This window comes from Castor canadensis, chromosome 5 (assembly GCF_047511655.1).
Source record: "Castor canadensis chromosome 5, mCasCan1.hap1v2, whole genome shotgun sequence".
Classification (NCBI taxonomy): domain Eukaryota; kingdom Metazoa; phylum Chordata; class Mammalia; order Rodentia; family Castoridae; genus Castor; species Castor canadensis.
This window is the reverse complement of record NC_133390.1, coordinates 123,916,107-123,933,110: the sequence shown is the minus strand read 5'-3', so window position 1 is coordinate 123,933,110 and position 17,004 is coordinate 123,916,107. Positions and strand designations below refer to the sequence as shown.

At 37.4% G+C, this 17,004-nt stretch overlaps 1 protein-coding gene and 1 non-coding gene across 11 annotated transcripts in view; both read right to left on the bottom strand.

Moving 5' to 3' along the window:
* Nucleotides 1-17,004, bottom strand: part of Rbms3 (RNA binding motif single stranded interacting protein 3) — a 1,393,896-nt gene that overhangs the window by 875,142 nt on the left and 501,750 nt on the right. The window lies entirely within an intron of this gene.
* On the bottom strand, nt 9,848-9,957 carry LOC141423594 (U6 spliceosomal RNA). The gene has a single exon (XR_012448439.1). It is a non-coding gene; the product is annotated as a U6 spliceosomal RNA (small nuclear RNA).

Here is a 17,004-nt window from a genome sequence, read left to right as displayed (position 1 = left end):
AACAAATCATAGATCTCCACAGTCCAGTTCAGCACATTTATTGTACTTAAGAAAGAAAAGTAATGTGTTCTAAGGTTCAGTTTTATCAAGTGCTTTAAGATTTATACAGCACATGGTGTTTCAAAGCTGGAGAATGTTTTTTAAGATTCTGCTTCTAAAATATACATAAATAAAACTTACAGAAAGGGAAATAATTCATTCTTTTTAAACATTTAAACTTTCTTATGGGAGGAAAAGTCATTTAGTACAACTGTATTTAGCCCATGAACTGTTAGCATTATTTATCATTGATCTCAGCATTGATAAATATTTGTTGTACATGTAGTATGTGCTGGATGTCTGCTAATATATGAAGAGACAGGAAAATACATGTTATGATCTATACTCAAAGATGGTAAACACAGTTGAAAGAAATAAGGTTACACTTATTTGTGTGTTCACTCATTCACTCAGTCATACAGTCATTCTGTATCATTCATTCATTTCATAGTCTCTCCTGTTTGCTCAATGCTGAATACATAGAAATGACCACAACAGATAGGATCTAGACTGTATGGAGCCAGATTTTCTGTTAGGTATCATATAAATTTTTCTCATTAATTTAAAACTCAAAGTACATATATGCAATATAGGGCAATACAAATACAAACACAATTATATATACATCGAAATATAGGCCAATAAAAATGCAAGTAGTATTATATATACATAGAAATATATACAGAGCATGTATCCAAATAAAATGAGACTGGTAGAAGATACCTAAAGACAAGAAAAAGAAGGAAAGAAAGACAGCAAATAATAATGAAATACATCACATCTGTGTAGGAACAAGACACAAAGAAACACACTGACAACTGTTAAAAAACACAGGATGGGTAGCGAAGGGCAAGAAAATGCAGTGGAGGGTGGTTACATTGACTTAAGCACAATGCATGTATAGGTAAAATAACAAGGCAAAAATCCTACTGAACTTTGAATAGACACTTAAATAACAAAGGACAAGAATGAAAAACAGTTACTAAACAGTAATGGGAGAGGGATGATAAAAGAAGGAAGTGAAGAATGTGAATATGGTTGATGTACTTTCTATACAAGAATGAATATAGAATTTTTAAACCTATCGAAATCACCCTAAGAAGAGGACTAAGGTAGAAAGGAGAAAAATGGAGAGGATGATCCTACTTGGGATATAATACATATATACATGGAAATGTCATAATGAAACACTCTATATAGCTATCTTAAACAAACAAAATGTCTTTTTTAAAAATGGAAAACAGGAAGTTACAATAGGTCCTGTCTGGGGGTTTCTACCAGTGGGAAGGGGGAAGGATATAAGGAAAGGGTATAGAAGGTTTAATGTGGTAGAAATATTATGTACTCACATATGAAAATAGAAAAATGAGACACGTTGAAACTATTCCAGGAATAGGGGGAGGGGGGATAAAGAATGATGAAGGGGGTGAATTGAATTAAGATGTATTTTAAGCACTTTTGTAAATGTCACAATATACCCTGAGTACAAAAATAATATGATAATAACTACTGAAGAAACTAGGTTCCTCTGTGACAGACAATGTTTACTAAATATCCATATTTCCTACATTTTTCACCCTCCCATGGTGCAGGAATGCTAGGTTATCTGACAACTTTGGACAATATACCAAGATAAGAAGTGTCACTTCTAGGCCAAGACCACTAAAACTAAGGTGCCTTCTCTATCTCTGGTCACCTATTTATTTAGATGACCATTCAGCATATGCCCATGGTGGTTCACAAGTTGAAACCCTGAGATACAGAATGGAAGAAAAATTCCTTGGGGAAATCATGCATCTGCATAGTACTTTACACATGCAAAGGAAAAAGTGCACTATGCTAAGTCACTGAGATTCCTGGATTTATTTGTTACTATACCAAATTGTAGCTCCTACATCTGCCTTTTTCATAATCATGAATCCTAAGGTTCTAGAGCAGGGCAAATTAGAATAGAAGCTGTTTGGCTCATGAAACCTCAGGGGTTCTATTTGGATTCTAATGCCAAAAAAGTTATAATATCAACTGGCCAAAGTTTGGACAGTGATGGAAGAAGTTTTTCAAGAGGAATAATACTTATCTGGGGCTTCCTGATTATATCATGTCCTGTAGCCTTATCTCACAAGTCATCATTCCAAACTGTTCATGAGCATAGCTTTTATCTTTTCATGTCACATTTCAATCTTCTAAATTTACAGATCAAATGGGGGAAAAAAACAGATATTCTTCACTTTTTTCCATTTCTAAACTATTCCTATAGAAAATTATAGTTTGGGATCTAGAGTTAAATTTGTTTATCAGAGATATTTTGACTCTGCGAGAAAATTTAAAAAGCAAATGTGTACCTGTTTGGTCATCTAAAACCATTCTGCATCATATATCAAAAATTGGCAAATAAAAAATGTACCTAAACTAGACATTTATAATTAATGTCATGCCTTTATGTGATTACTTATACTATAATTTGACACTCAAATTCCAGTTTTGAAGTATGCAGTGTTTCCCATTATTATAGAATCAAAGGGGCAAGCATTATTTAACTAGGAAATAGATACAAATCCTGGTTTACACAGTTCCTTTTCTTCACATAATACAAGAGATCAAAGCAATGTGATGAGAAAGGAAGTTCATCTGGCACTGTTGGCTGGAAAACATAGCAGCCATTCTCAAAACCATTTCCTTGCAAACACTGGTGGGGTTGAAAAAGCCAAATACGTATTTCCCCAGCCACTGAGCAGCAAAAGGTAGCCAGATGACACATTCCTGTCCAATGAACACAGCAGGTGTCTGGCAAGGATGTCTGAGACAGTTGTCCTTCACTAATGAACAGAACAGGAGCCACTTTATCTTCATCCTGCCCTGGGCACAGCCATGGTACCTGAAGGCAGAGCAGTCATTCTGTGGGGGCGGGGGCAGCAAGAGACTTTAGCTATGAAGTCCCTCAGTGGTATTACAATCCCTGCACCAGCCCTGTACTACCCACCCTCAATCATCTAAAAAACAAAGAAAGAAAACCTTTCTCAAATTCATGCTTACTTACTATGCCAGCATAGTATGGCTTCAAACAGTTATCATTTTTAAACACATGACCAGCAATTTGGGCTGAGTTCTGCTGGGAGTTCTGCTGGTCTCACCTTCATTCATTCATTGACTCTCCACAAATGGCGGCACACTTCTCTGGATGTCAATGGTGGCTGTCAGCTAGGTCTCATATCCCCAGCAGTTCAGCCCTGGCTTCCTCACATGTGTCAGTGTTTTAAGAGAGTACACTGTCAGTGTAGCAGTCCTATCAGACACTCTGCTTGTATCACATTTGATAATGTTGGATTGGTTAAAGCAAATCACATGCTCAAGCTTAGAGTGGATATGGTAGTAAACTACACAAGCATGTGAAGACAGGGGTTGTAACCTATTTAGAGCCATCCCTCTTATAACCTCCTACTTACATTTAGGTTACTGTATCATTATCATTAACCAATGGTGTGGCCTCTGCGATACATGAGTGCAATCTCTGGAATCACCTGATTTCAAGTTTGACCTACTTTCTGTATTCTGAGTCATCACTGATATTTTAAGTTTTGTCTCCTCGCTACCTTCTATGGCATTCACCATATCTGTTCTACTGCTTAATAACGTTGCTAAGATATGCAAAAATGAGTAAAAACTCTGGCTGTGCTTACTAATCACTGACTCCTCTTAGTTCATAAGCAGCCCTGGGCTCACTGCAGATAGTTAACATTTCGTTACAGGCAGCAGAAGTAGGAGAACAACAAAGCAATGACAGACAAATCTTCCCAAGGACTGGGAGAGCAACTACAAATTGGAGTAGGCAGGCCAAGAAATGTGAACAGTTGTTTAACAGCACAGTCTCTATTATATTAATCGTTAGGAGAAATGATTCATGTTCCCTAAAAATGAACATATCATAGTGTAATCATTTAATCACGAACGTAAAAAGACAAAAATGGAACAGCATATGTACATTTAACTAATAGAAAAAGTCATATCTGAGACTAAAAAAAATGGACCTTCTGTGGTTTATCTATGCTGGGATGAAAGCACTATGCTGTGCAAGGCATGAAAAGGGGGAAATAAAGACAAACGTGCATACGTGTGTTGCTGCTAACCCTCTTCTTATACTTAGGTTCAAGGTCCTGGAAAGGCAGGGAAAATCACATATGAATCTTTCATAATATAACAGACATCCCAGATTTGTCTGACACCAATGCTAACTTTTATCAGGGTGTGTGTATTTGTTCAATCAGACACATATTAAGATTCTTAAGGCTCTATTTCACTCAACATATCTTCCTTCCAACCCCTACCTTTGCATCTTCTAAATTATCTGAGGAGCAAATGCAAAGAGTTGGTTCAGTTCCCAATTGCCCTTTCCTTTTATTCTCACTAAACCCAGCTTTCTAGAGTAGAAAGAAGGAGGCATCACAATGTGTTTCTGAGAGTTTTTAAATTGTACAGTGGAATGTGTGGTAACTATAAGACTTTCTAAAAACTTTTTATAGTCTAACAAAAGGATATTAACTATCCCTTCTCAGTACTAAATTTTCAAGCTTACAATTTCAACATTTAAAAATTCATATGGAATCACAATAACTTAGTCAAAAATGTCTCAAAAGCCAAGCAACCCACAGTGTTTTTCAAAATGCCTGTAATCCCCTCAGTAGGGTATGAACTGATCAGACGGAAAAACCACTTTCCAGTACAAGATACTGGCCAATATCATTTTTCCAGGACAATCTGTTCTTCCAAAATCATTTATCAAAAAGTTATGAAAATGCACATATTCTTCTATAGAATATTATGGGAAAATCATCTTCTCCTTAACATCACATGTATGCATGGCAAAGTCCAAATAATGAAAGAGAAAGCAAATGACTTAAAAAAAAAAAAAAAAGTTGGCCAGGTGCTGGAATCCTAGCTACCCAGGAGGCAGAGATCAGAAGGATCAAGTTTCAAAGTCAGCCTCAGGCAAATAGTTCTCCAAACCCTATTGTGATAATACCCAACACAAAAAAATGTCTGGTAGAATGGATCAAGTGGTAGAGCACCTGAGTTTAAACCCCAGTACTACCAAAAAAAAAAAAATTGTATCACAAAAGTGACCAATTTCACAGTTCTCAATTGCACTTACCAAGAATTTTCAGATGGAAGTTGAACTGTTGGAACTGCTACAAACTTTTCAAAAAGAAGTATGAAAATAATACAACAGGGCTTTTCCCAAAGCATAAAACCATCTTCCCATGAAGAAAGAAAGAACAACAGCAACAAGCAAAATAGGGTGATTTTTGTTTTGTTTTGTTTTAATCTGGTAAAGCTTGACTGAATTAACTCAAAGTTCACATTAAGAATTTAGGTGGTCCTGTCTGAAAACTGAGTAATTGGTAAACAATCTAAGTGAGAGTTTGTAAAACCTTTGTCAGAAATAATATGCTCAACTTGCTTAGGTCTGTGCAAAAAGATATTACTAGAATGCTTGGCAAATAGAAATGACCTGAAGAGATGGGAAAACATTCTACTCAGTTGTTTGGATGAAATACAAAATCGAAGTGGGGAGAGCCATCCAATTGTACAGGAATAGAATGACTTTCCTCTTAACCTATGCTGTTATTTCCCATAAAGTAACAACAAGTACAAGGTGTTGCCTAGGTTTGGTTTGACAGTCAAATCGATGTGAACCATTCCCCACATTTAAGCCACATAAAGGAAGTTAGAGCTCCCAAGCATAAACCTGTGCTGGCATTGCAAGGCTAATTTTTTTCACAGAGACAGAAAATTTTTTTTACTCTTATGAGAAAGAGAGTTTTACAGTGCATTACTTATGATAAATGTCGATAATGGGAAAATATTACAAACTTCATTCTTTCTACAATTTACTAATTAAATTTATTATAGATTATGGAAATTCTATACACAGTTATTTTTGTCTGTCTGCACATAATCAACTGATACCCCTCTCTCTCCCTCATGTTCATCTTAATAGATAGACATATACATGAACAAATATATACACATATAAGTGTTTTCTCTTTTCATAACCTTGGAAAAATTAAGCCTTCTAACCCAATTTCACTTGATTTCCTTAACTGTATAAAATATGACATGGGTACCAAGGACCAATAAGTTTCATCTGAACTGCCAGCTCTCTTTCATTGTTAGTGGCTGTCTGAAGCAGGGATATGAGAGGAATCGAGAGGCAATGAATACGTTCAACCTAAAAGGCACTATAATCAATTGGAGATGACATTCATGGTAAGGGGATGGTTAGCTATTCATTTTAGGTTATCTGATTTATCTCTAAACATTCTTTGCCTTAAAACACATGGCATACCGGCATCAGAATAAAAATCAACTAACTAAAAGTGACAGGCGCTGGATCTGTGTGTGGGTTCAATATATGATGGTGAGAGGTGGAAGGACGTGGAGAAGCAAGCATATCCCATCAAGACAACCCAAGCTGTAGTTGCATAAGATAAACATAATTAGCACTGGCAAGCCCATTGTAACACTGGGGGCAAGTGCCTTTTACAGCTAATACCCACAAAGAAGCCACTCCTCCTTTTCCTGCAGATACGAACCCAGGAGTCAACTCCAAGCTTGATGATGTGTGAGAATTCAAAACAAGTGCCTCTCACAAGGGGGCAGGCACAATCATCAGAGCTCTTTGCATTTCTCATAGAGCCTATCTCACTAAAGAGCACAATGTCAAGCATACAAAATCTGGATACTTTAGATTTTAGAGAATCTGAATGTTTATCTTCCATAGAAAGGAACGAAAAACCCCTATCCTGCCTTGTCTTATTTCTCTAATGGTACATAGGGTTCTCCATGTAGAGTGTTGACCACCTTTTTGGCTTCCTCTGGAACACATGCATTTCCAGAAACTTAAAAAAAGTTATCTGTCTAGCATGGTCCTTAGAAGAGAAAGAATGAGGAAGGGAACTAGGGAGGAAGGCATGTACATTTGCAACTAGCAATAATTGCACCCTGGGTAAACTTCAATGGCTATCATACTGCCTATGTACAATTTCAAATTTCAATTTTCACAAATTAATAATTTCATAGTTTAAAGTATTAACAAGTTGTGAGTTTGGTTGCTGATGTCAGAAAATTTATACATGCTTAAAAATTTTATTTTGAACCTTAAAGCTCCTGAATATTGTATTATCAAAAATCAAAATGTTTATTAACATCAGGGAGAGATTCTTTAAATATGCCACCCTAATCCTCATAATATAAATAGCCCTGGCACAGGTAAGAAAGTTGAGCACCCAAACTCCTCTGCTTAGCAAATCCCTTACATTTGCTATAAGCAGGTTTTTGTAGTGGGAGTGGGGACATGCTTATTGTACTTGGCTTAAAACTGATCAAATATCATACATTGAGAGAGAACAAAGGCTATAATAACCAATGTTAGTATTTAGCCATAGTAGTAAAAAATAGTAGTTATATTGCTATATTAATGTTTGTGCACAAGGCAGATGTGGTGCCAGGAATTTATGGCATTGTCTAAATAAAACCTGTGCAAAGAGCTGCTGGCTTCTTAATTGAGTTTTGATACCATACAAATTCATGCCAGAAATTAAGCTCAGTTTCTTTGTCTTAATTTAGTTTTTTAGTGTTTTTGCTTGTTTTTTAAAGTCATATCCTTCTTACCTCTGTACCTAGAATATTTTCTCCTCATTTGGTGAACTCCTCCTTACCCAACATACGTGACTTCATCTAGGCCTCACTTTTTCCAAGAAGCCTTCTCCTCACCCTCCTCTACCCACACTCAGGTGGGTGCCATGTTTTCTCATGCTGCCTAGCCATATCACCACCATTCATAGCTGTGTTGTGCTCCCCCCTTATTCTATATTGCTGAAGGGCAAGGACCCTCTGTACAATGCCAGGGATGTAATGTGTTTAGTAACTGTGAGTGTGTGAATATGTGTCAGCTCCATTTTAGTTAACACAAGTATATTCTTACCTGAGTTGAAATGTCCATCAACATACTTATCAAGATAAAGAACAAAAATGATACTCTCTGAATATTTAAAGCACTATGTAAAACACTATGCTAAGAATTTTACTTACAGAATCTCATAAAATCCTCTCAAAACCTCTATAGAGAAAGTTCTAGCATGGTCACTATTTTGTTTTGGGCAGCACTGGCGTTTGAACTCAGGACCTCATGCCTTATAAAAGGCAGGAGCTCTTACCATTTGAGCTACACCACCAGCACAGGTCACTATTTTAAAGAAGAAATTGATTCTTGGAGATCAAAGGGAACTGTCTTAAGAATGCACAATTAGTAAATGGCAGATGGTAACTGGGAAGGTTTCTGATTTGTTGGGAGGTTGACAGCCACATGCAGATCCTATGAAGGAACTCCAGACAACTCCAATGCAGAAAATGAGGAAGCAGATTGATGGCCAAAAAAAAATTAACTTCAAAATGGAGAAATAATGTATGTGAGCAAAGTGTCAAGTCAGCTTACAGGTATAGCATTCTGCACTTTAAAAAAATTTTAGTGTACAAAGTCAGTGCACAGTATTTCCCTGCCACAGGAATATAGTGTGAATGCAAGAGAGGAAACAGCACAGAAGCCTAACTTTTCCTTTGTAACTTGCATCTGTCAACAGAAGCTGGGCTCTACACTGACCAAATGTTCTATGGAAAAAATGCTTTAGAGCACTTTTGGAGTTACATTGATGGTGTTCTTCACCGTGAAAAACCAATTTTCAAAAAGCAAACAGGATGCTTAGCAGAATGTGAAAAGGGATAGAACCTAACACCATGCTGGAGAATTACATTTGCTTTCACTTTGTGCCCCAGAACCAGAGGGAAGCAGTCCTGGAGTGACAGTAAATAATCTTTTCCTTTACAAAGAGCAATATTTTGGCAAGAATTCAAGGGCCTTCACAGAAGTACAACATGAGGGATGGTCATACACTTGGACCACCATATATAAAATGACAAAAGAGCTGTCATATCTGCCAACAGCAAATACTGAGAAAAATTGTTTTAATATTAACAAGAGCTGTGGGGCAGAGGTGGGGCAGCTTTGTCTGTGTCTTCTGTTTATGCAATTTTACAAAACATGTACTAGGAGATTACTGCAAGTAAACAAAATACATGGAAAATTTTCATGTCAGTCACAGTGTCAATACTGTGGCTGGAGTTAAAAAGAAGTTGAGCAGTAACAATAGCAAAGATCAACAGTGACAATAACAAGGGGTTAGCTAAGCAAGGAGTGGTCAAACTCACAAGGTCAAGCTATGGACAACAAATCTTAGAGATCTTGAAAGATTTGGTTCAGCTTCAGGCGTCATCCTTAAATAGGAAATCTGACTGAGCCGAGGGCATAGGAAGTCAAGCATAGTCCATTGGCCACTGCTAATGGCAGATTGTATCAATTTAAGCATCAGAGAAATGACAGAGCATGAGACACTTCTATTTTCCTTCTAATTCAAAGATATTCATTGCTTACTGTTGATAGACTTCTATGAAGAATGGTCTTTCTTACTAGTAAAAATTTAATAAAACCATTTAAGGTGTGAGTTGCTCAGAAGTAATACTTGGAATTAAAAGGAACTTGCCAAAGGGGTGAATTCAAGTATGATATATTTGATACATTGTAAAAACCTTTGTAAATACTCCAATATACCCCCACCCAGCACAACAATAATAAAAAAAAAATAACAAAGGAACTTATTTAGGGTTGTCTTGTTTTACCTTCCACTGCATATCAATTTCTGATAAAGTTTATCCTCCTTTTTGAATTGTAATTTTGATATGTTCATCCCATTTTTTAGAAAATATGGAACGCTTCACAGATTTGCATGTCATCCTTGTGCAGGGGCCATGCGAATCCTTTTTGTATTATTGTTCCAATTTTAGTGTATGTGCTGCTGAAGCGGGCACCATACAACGCAATTTTAAAAGCCATGAAAGAGCAGCACCATTTGCTATAGATCTGGTTTTCATATTAAAAGAAAACTACTTAGAAAGGTAGTTGTGATAAAGTCAAATAATATCCCCTTCCAATGATGTCCATGCCTAATTCCAGAAACCTATGAACACATTCCTTTAAATTGCAAGGGAGACTTTGTAGGTATGATTAAGTAAAAAATGTGAGGTGAAAGTTTACCCTAGACTTTTTGGTGAGTCTTTACTCTAAGGGTCTTTAAAAGAGACAATCAGACAAACAGAGATGGACACATAATGACAGAAGCAGAGGAAAGACAAGTAAAGGAGGCCAGAGAATTGAAGATGCTATGCTGCTGGCTTTGAAGATGGATGAAATGGTGAAGAGTCAAGGAAGGCAGGTGGCCTGTAACGAAGTGGATTCCCCTGCAGAGTCTCCAGAGAGAGTACAGCCATGCCAACACACTGACATGAGTACTTCTGACCTCCAGAAATGTAACATACTAAATTTATATCATTTTAAACCACGCAATTTAACATACCAAATTTGTATCGCTTTAAACCATGAAGATTGGGGTAATTTGTTACAGCAGCAACAGGAAACAAATATAACTCTGTCACTGGAAGTGAGATGCATCTACAAAAGAACCACAAAAAAATGCAGAAATGGTTTTGGAATTGGGCAATGGGCAGAGGCTAGAGTAATTTTGAGGACAATGATAAAAAGTCTGGATTGCTTTAAATAGACTGTTAGTAAAAATAAGGAAGCTAGTGTCCCTTCTAGTGAGGACACATAGTAGTGAGACACACAGTGAAGAAAATCTATATTTTCTTAGAGAATATCCAAATCATTATGAGCAGACTGTTCGTAAGTCTTCAGGAAATTGGAAGAAAAGGGATCCTCATTGCATGGTGACAGAAAGCTTAGTGGAATTCTGTCCTAGAAACAGGTGGAAGGCAGAATGTGTAAGCACTTAACTAAAGGCATTTAGCTGAAGAGATTTCAAAGCAAAATGTTGAAAGTATGACCATGTTTCTTCTAGAACCAGACAAATTGAAGGAAGAACTCTTAAGGAAAAGGAAATCAGGACTTGATGGTTTGGAAAATTCTCACCCTCCCCAGATTTCAATAGATACAAGATTTTAGAACTTTTGAACTCCAGCATAGAAAGATACTAGATGTGTGGTTTTTTGTTCACCATTAAGTTAGTAGTAACTTGTTATCTCAGCAAATGGAAACAAATACAGTGGTCAACACTGCAGTGGGTCTAACAAATACTGGCTTCACTTAGACATGGAACAATTAAGTTTGTCTATGGTACACATAACAGTTGCAGCATTAACAAACCCCTCCAAGCTGGTGACTCCATAAGTCCAAGGGCCCTATGGGAAGTTTTATGTGTCACTTCTGGGTCTGCAGTCAGCTTCAGGTCTGTGGGATTCTTTCCACTCTATCGTGGTGGGATTAATTGGCTTTCCTCCACAGTGTATGTCATCTCAAAAGGCTAGTCTGGAATGTCTTCATGGCAGTGGCACAGTTCCAGGAGAGGAAGCAGAAATGTGCAAGGCCTCTGAAAGCCAAGTCTCTGAACAAAGCAAACTTCACAGCCAGCCCAGATTAAAGAAAGAAGGCAAAGAGACTGCATATCTTAGAGACAGAAGCTTCAAAGCCACACTGATGGCATGCTTACAGTGATGGGTGAAAAAATTGTAACACTTTTACATTAATCTGCCATAACCTTCTTGATAAAAACAATAATGACTCTTCAAATGAATGTTAGGCCTAGAAAACCTGGAAAACATCAGTTTTATAGTACTCCCACTAATAGCATGGGTCCAAAGTTCAGAAAAGGAGACAGAGAGAGAAAGAGCTAGAAATTAATTCAATGATATGATTAAACAATTCATTGAAGAGCAGGAAAGGAGTAATACAAAGTTTGCATGTTGTCCCTGCTCTGAAAAAAAGAGTCACTGACTGCTGTACTGCTGGGATTAATTTTTTCTTGTCATGAATGTAAAACTCTCCAATCATCAATAGCATGCACTATTTGCACAATAATTCTCTCACATATTAATGACCATTATTAGATTTAAATCTGTTGAATAACTTCTCTTTTAAAAGAATTAACCTACATAATAAACTCCGAGAGAGATAAAAGTACATATAATTAGCTGAAAGGGAAAGAAATTTAGAATAAGAACCACCAGGTCACACTGTTAATTTCCTAGAAACGATATTACACAGCAATCTAGAACAGTAAAGTCCCAAGTGGGATCACAAAATGCCTTAACAGGGTAGTGGGTGAAAAACTAGAAATATTTTTACCCAAAGGAAAAATGTAATAATTTCATACCCTCCTTCACCTTCATAAAGAATTATTCTAGATGTATTAGCTAGGTCAACACCAGTAGACAAGAATATGAAAATGCTTAAAGATCTCCTATTGTTCAACATCTGACTTCCACCTTAATTAATTCCAGTATTATTTAGACCTTCATTTCCCAAACAAGGTATTTTGTAAACTGAGCCAAAGCTATAATAGCCTACTAATAAATACTTTTACTTGTCTGCACTTAAACAAGTAATATACAAGTCACATTAATGAAAGCTGCCCAAATTCATCTTCATTTCAACCCATGAGGTGAGCATTATTTTCCACTTCCAGAGTTGTAAAACAATTTATGTATGGTTTTGCTATAGTTAAGTAGCAGGATTGGGACCCTACCTGAAATCAAAGTAAACATTCTTTCTGCTCTTCTACACAGCTTCCTATGCCTATATAAAACTGATAGTGATAAGCTAAAGAGTAAAATCCAGGGTTGTAAGAGTGAAGATGTGTGCTTTATAGTAATACCAAGGAGTTTTCTAGTGTCATAGTCATTAATGGAATTTATCGAGTCTCCGTGGGTCCACAACTCCTGGGCACATGTTAGATTTTTATCCCTTATCTCTAGCGCTGGGATGGAGTCAAGGACTACACCTGGCCCCTTAAATAAAAGAAGTGACATATGAATTAATTACTTGATGAAAGTGTGGCCAAAGGCTCCCTTTCTCTTTGAACAATCAGCAATGGTAAACATGATGGATGCTCCATCAGCCTGGGTTCTCAAGTGACTAACAGGAAAGCAACAACAGTCTCTGCTTGCCTGTGATAGACAAGTACTATTAAAAATAACCCTTTGCTGATTTAAGCCTCTAAGATTTAGAGGGTTATTGATCACAACAGCATAGCATACCACATCCTTGTTGATATGCATGCTATTCACTTATCTTCCAGAGATACCAGATCCATATATTATTCTACCTATAAGGAAAACCCAACTGTGTCAGTCACCTTTCCATCACTATGATGAAATATAAGAGATAATCAACAACTAAGGAGGAAAAGTTTATTTAGCTCACAGTTTCAGTCCATGATAGGTGGGCTCTGCTGTTTTGGGATCTGTGATGGGGTGGTACAACATTGGTGGAGCCAAGTTGTTCACCCCTGGCAGCTGAGAAGCAGAATGGGAGGGGTGGAGTCCTGATAGCCTTTTTGGGGCAAGCCCTCAAAGACCTAACTTCATTCTATTAGGTCCCACCTCCCAAAGTTTCCACTGCCTCCCAATAGTGCCACAGGCTGGCCATCAAGCCTTTAGTTTATGGGCCTTTGTGGACATTTTAAGACCCCAATCATAATACCAACTAAACTTAATACTGCAAGAAAACACTGATGTTGCTTGATCAGATATATCCAGTAAAAGACAGAACTGACCCACGCATGTCCAGGTAATTAAAAAATTAGTGACTACGATGTGTTTCTCACATTATCACTGGTAGAGTTTCATGGACTTCCAATCTGTCACAGACCAATATGGGATGGTGCCATGTGAGTTCATGTGAACATACTGATTCGCTCACAGCTAGTGAGTTGGGTTCAGTTCGGAGAGTTACACTTTGAATAGCACTGCTGAACATAATAAACTTCCTTGGATTACAGTGAAATTGGAATTTGAACAATCAGAAAGTTGGAGTTTTCTATAGTTGTTTTAAGAAAAGTTTTAAGAAACTTTCCTGAATGCTAGGGGGTAGAAATAACATAAACACCCTGAAGAACATTACCAGAACTTTGGTGACTAAATGAGCAATGTAGGTGCAGCAGATCTTAAATATTCCCCCTTGGACAATCTTACCAAGCATTTTACTAATTCCTACTATGAAAGAATTAATAGTTAATATCAAAAATAAGCTGTCTGTTATTTACAGTTCATTGCATAGAAATCATTCTTAGAGACAGACTATGCTATACACAGTTTTTACTTGCTAACATAGGTCTGGTATTCTCCAGTAATCCTTAAAAAATTGCAGCTATAAGAGTGTTAAAATATATTGCAAAAATAAATCTGAACAGTAGACCTGAGATTGACAATTGCCACTGGAGTTCTGGTGCTCAGGCCGAGAACTACAAAAACAACTTGGCATTCCTAGTAGAGCAGCTGCACACTGCAATCTTTATTTTGAAAATGCACACACACAAGACACATATGGTTCTATATGTATAGATAAAAACCCCTCAACTTTGGGAGTATTGACTTTCCCTGTGAGAAATCCTTGGTGTGGGAGCTCCTCTGATAAACTGTAGGATGTCTAGAGGCATCCCAGGCTCTATTCACCAGAGGCCAACCTCATGGCCCCACAGTGACAGTCAATATTTGTCTACAGATATTGCCAAATGTTCTTTTGTTTGGTTGTTTTTGCAGTGCTGGGAATCAAACATGCTAGGTACCACTCTACCACTGAGTTACACACCCAGGCCTGCCAACCAATTCCTAGATGAGAATTACTGATATACTCATAATCTTATCAAGTTCTTTGGAAAACTTTCATTAATTTATTATGATTCACTAATACATTGTTTTCATAAAAAAAGGTAAAAGAAAATATTTAAAGACTCATTTAGTCAACACTATGCAAAAATTTTAAAGGCACATAAATCACATCCTGATTAAGCTCTCAATATACTCTATCAGACAATATTTCTATCAAGCCAACATCCAAATGTCACTCAAAAATAAGTCTTAGATATGAAATATTTCAATCATTTAAAGTGGCAAGGAAGGAAAGGACATGTGTTGATTGGAATCCAGATTCCAGGATGTGGGAAACCAGTCCAAAGACGTTCTTTTTCTGCCCTTGGGGACTGGAGTTGCTGCAGTATGTATCAGAGCCTGGCAGGACTTGCAGAATGCCTGGGATGTCCACTGTTCTGGGCTCTTTTCCGGTCAGCTTTTGGCAGGGCCTAAGGAGCTGTGTTTGTGGGCAGGCAGCCTTCTCACATTTCTGCTACTTTATCCTTAGGGAAGTTGCCATGGAGACTGGCACAGAGATGGCAATCTGCCAGGCAGAGTTCTAAGTTGAAAGAAGCACACACTTGTGCACGCACTCACACATTTGAGCTTTCCCTCTCACATACTCCCATAATCAACTTTTGAAAAACACAGCACTATTACCTATTTGGGTGAATAGTTAAAACATGATTTCTTTTTTTCCTTGCCCAAAGAAACCCCACCAGATAAAGAGTAGTTAGTGAAGTGAAGAGCAGCACCACTAGAAGCTTGTGAACACCAGCTAGGAGGCATCTGACTGCAAAAATCAGTTTGCTGAGAAAAGAGCCATGAGCAAGAGAAGTGAAGCATCATGGAAAATGATAACTTTGTTTTCCTTTGATTAAAAAAAAAAACAAATGTGACTTGGTCACATTCAATATTGTGGAAAATGATGTAGCATTTTATTTTGTTTGCACATACAAAATGTAAAAATAAGATAAAGCTTTGCAGATTAAAAACACTGTAGGGGCAGCTGGGTTGGAATTTCTCTCTCTCTTCTCTCTCTCTAGTGGTACTGGGATCTGAACTCAGAGCCTTGTGCTTGCTAGACAGGTGCTCCACTGCTTGAGTTATGCCTCTGGCCCTTTTTGTTTAGCTAATTTTCAGATAGGGTCTTAAGATTCAGAGCAGGGCCAGTCTCAGACCAAATCCTCTTACCTATGCCTCCCTGTAGTTGGGATTACAGAATTACATCACATACTAGCTTGTTTGTTGTGATCCTGTCTTTTGCTTGTGCTGCACTCAAAACTGTGATCTTGCTTCCCACTTTTCTGGGATTATAGGCCTGCACCATCACAGCCAGCCCTGGAAATTTTCTTTAGCATTCTGAAAAGTCTTCACTATTTTCCAATACTTGCTGTTTGGAGCACTTTCTACTACAACCTTCAAGTTCAAAGTGTTTTGTCAAAGGTGTTAATTAAATCCTGAAGTCTGAATTGGTGGGAGAGAAATTCAGGAATCCCCCCAAACAAAATCAGAAACTTGCATACTGTTAGTGCATGCATCACCCAGTGTTTATTCAGAAAATAAACATTTGTTTAATGTATAGTCTTAATAAAATCAAAACTTTTTATGTGCTTTTATCTCAGAAGGAAAATACCTCTTTAATTCAGATGATTAGAGTGAAGACCATGTAAAATGTCATCCAACAGGAAAAAAATGAAAGAAAACGTATGCAAGATGAAACTTTTCTTTATAGTATGAAAGTAGAGTTGACTAAAGAATTGATTCTTCCACAGGGAACCTACTAACTCAATCCAGCAGTGCTGACCTCTATGAACTGTAGGATCTCTTTTCCTCTCTATTCTTGGGATGAATTGCCTTGGAGATATTGCTAACTGGGCTCCTGCTTTGCCCTAATAAGCTTAAGGTTAAGGTCCAAGTTTGCTTTCAAGGTATAGGGAATACTGCAATCTGCTCCATAATCACCACATGTATGAAAAATCCTATTGTTTTTGAATTCCTCCCCCTGACTGACTGTTGCTTGGATTTTATGTGGCCTTTTATGTAAATATGACCCATCATGATTGCCAGGAAACCACCGCATGGTTAGAATTCTAACATGCACCACGTTAGAACTATCCAAAGCAGCTTGTGGGCCATGTGCTAGCTACACCAGAATTGGCCATTTCTATTGGATGCCTTCTTGTTTGATGAATGACTCAACAAAAGGTAGGA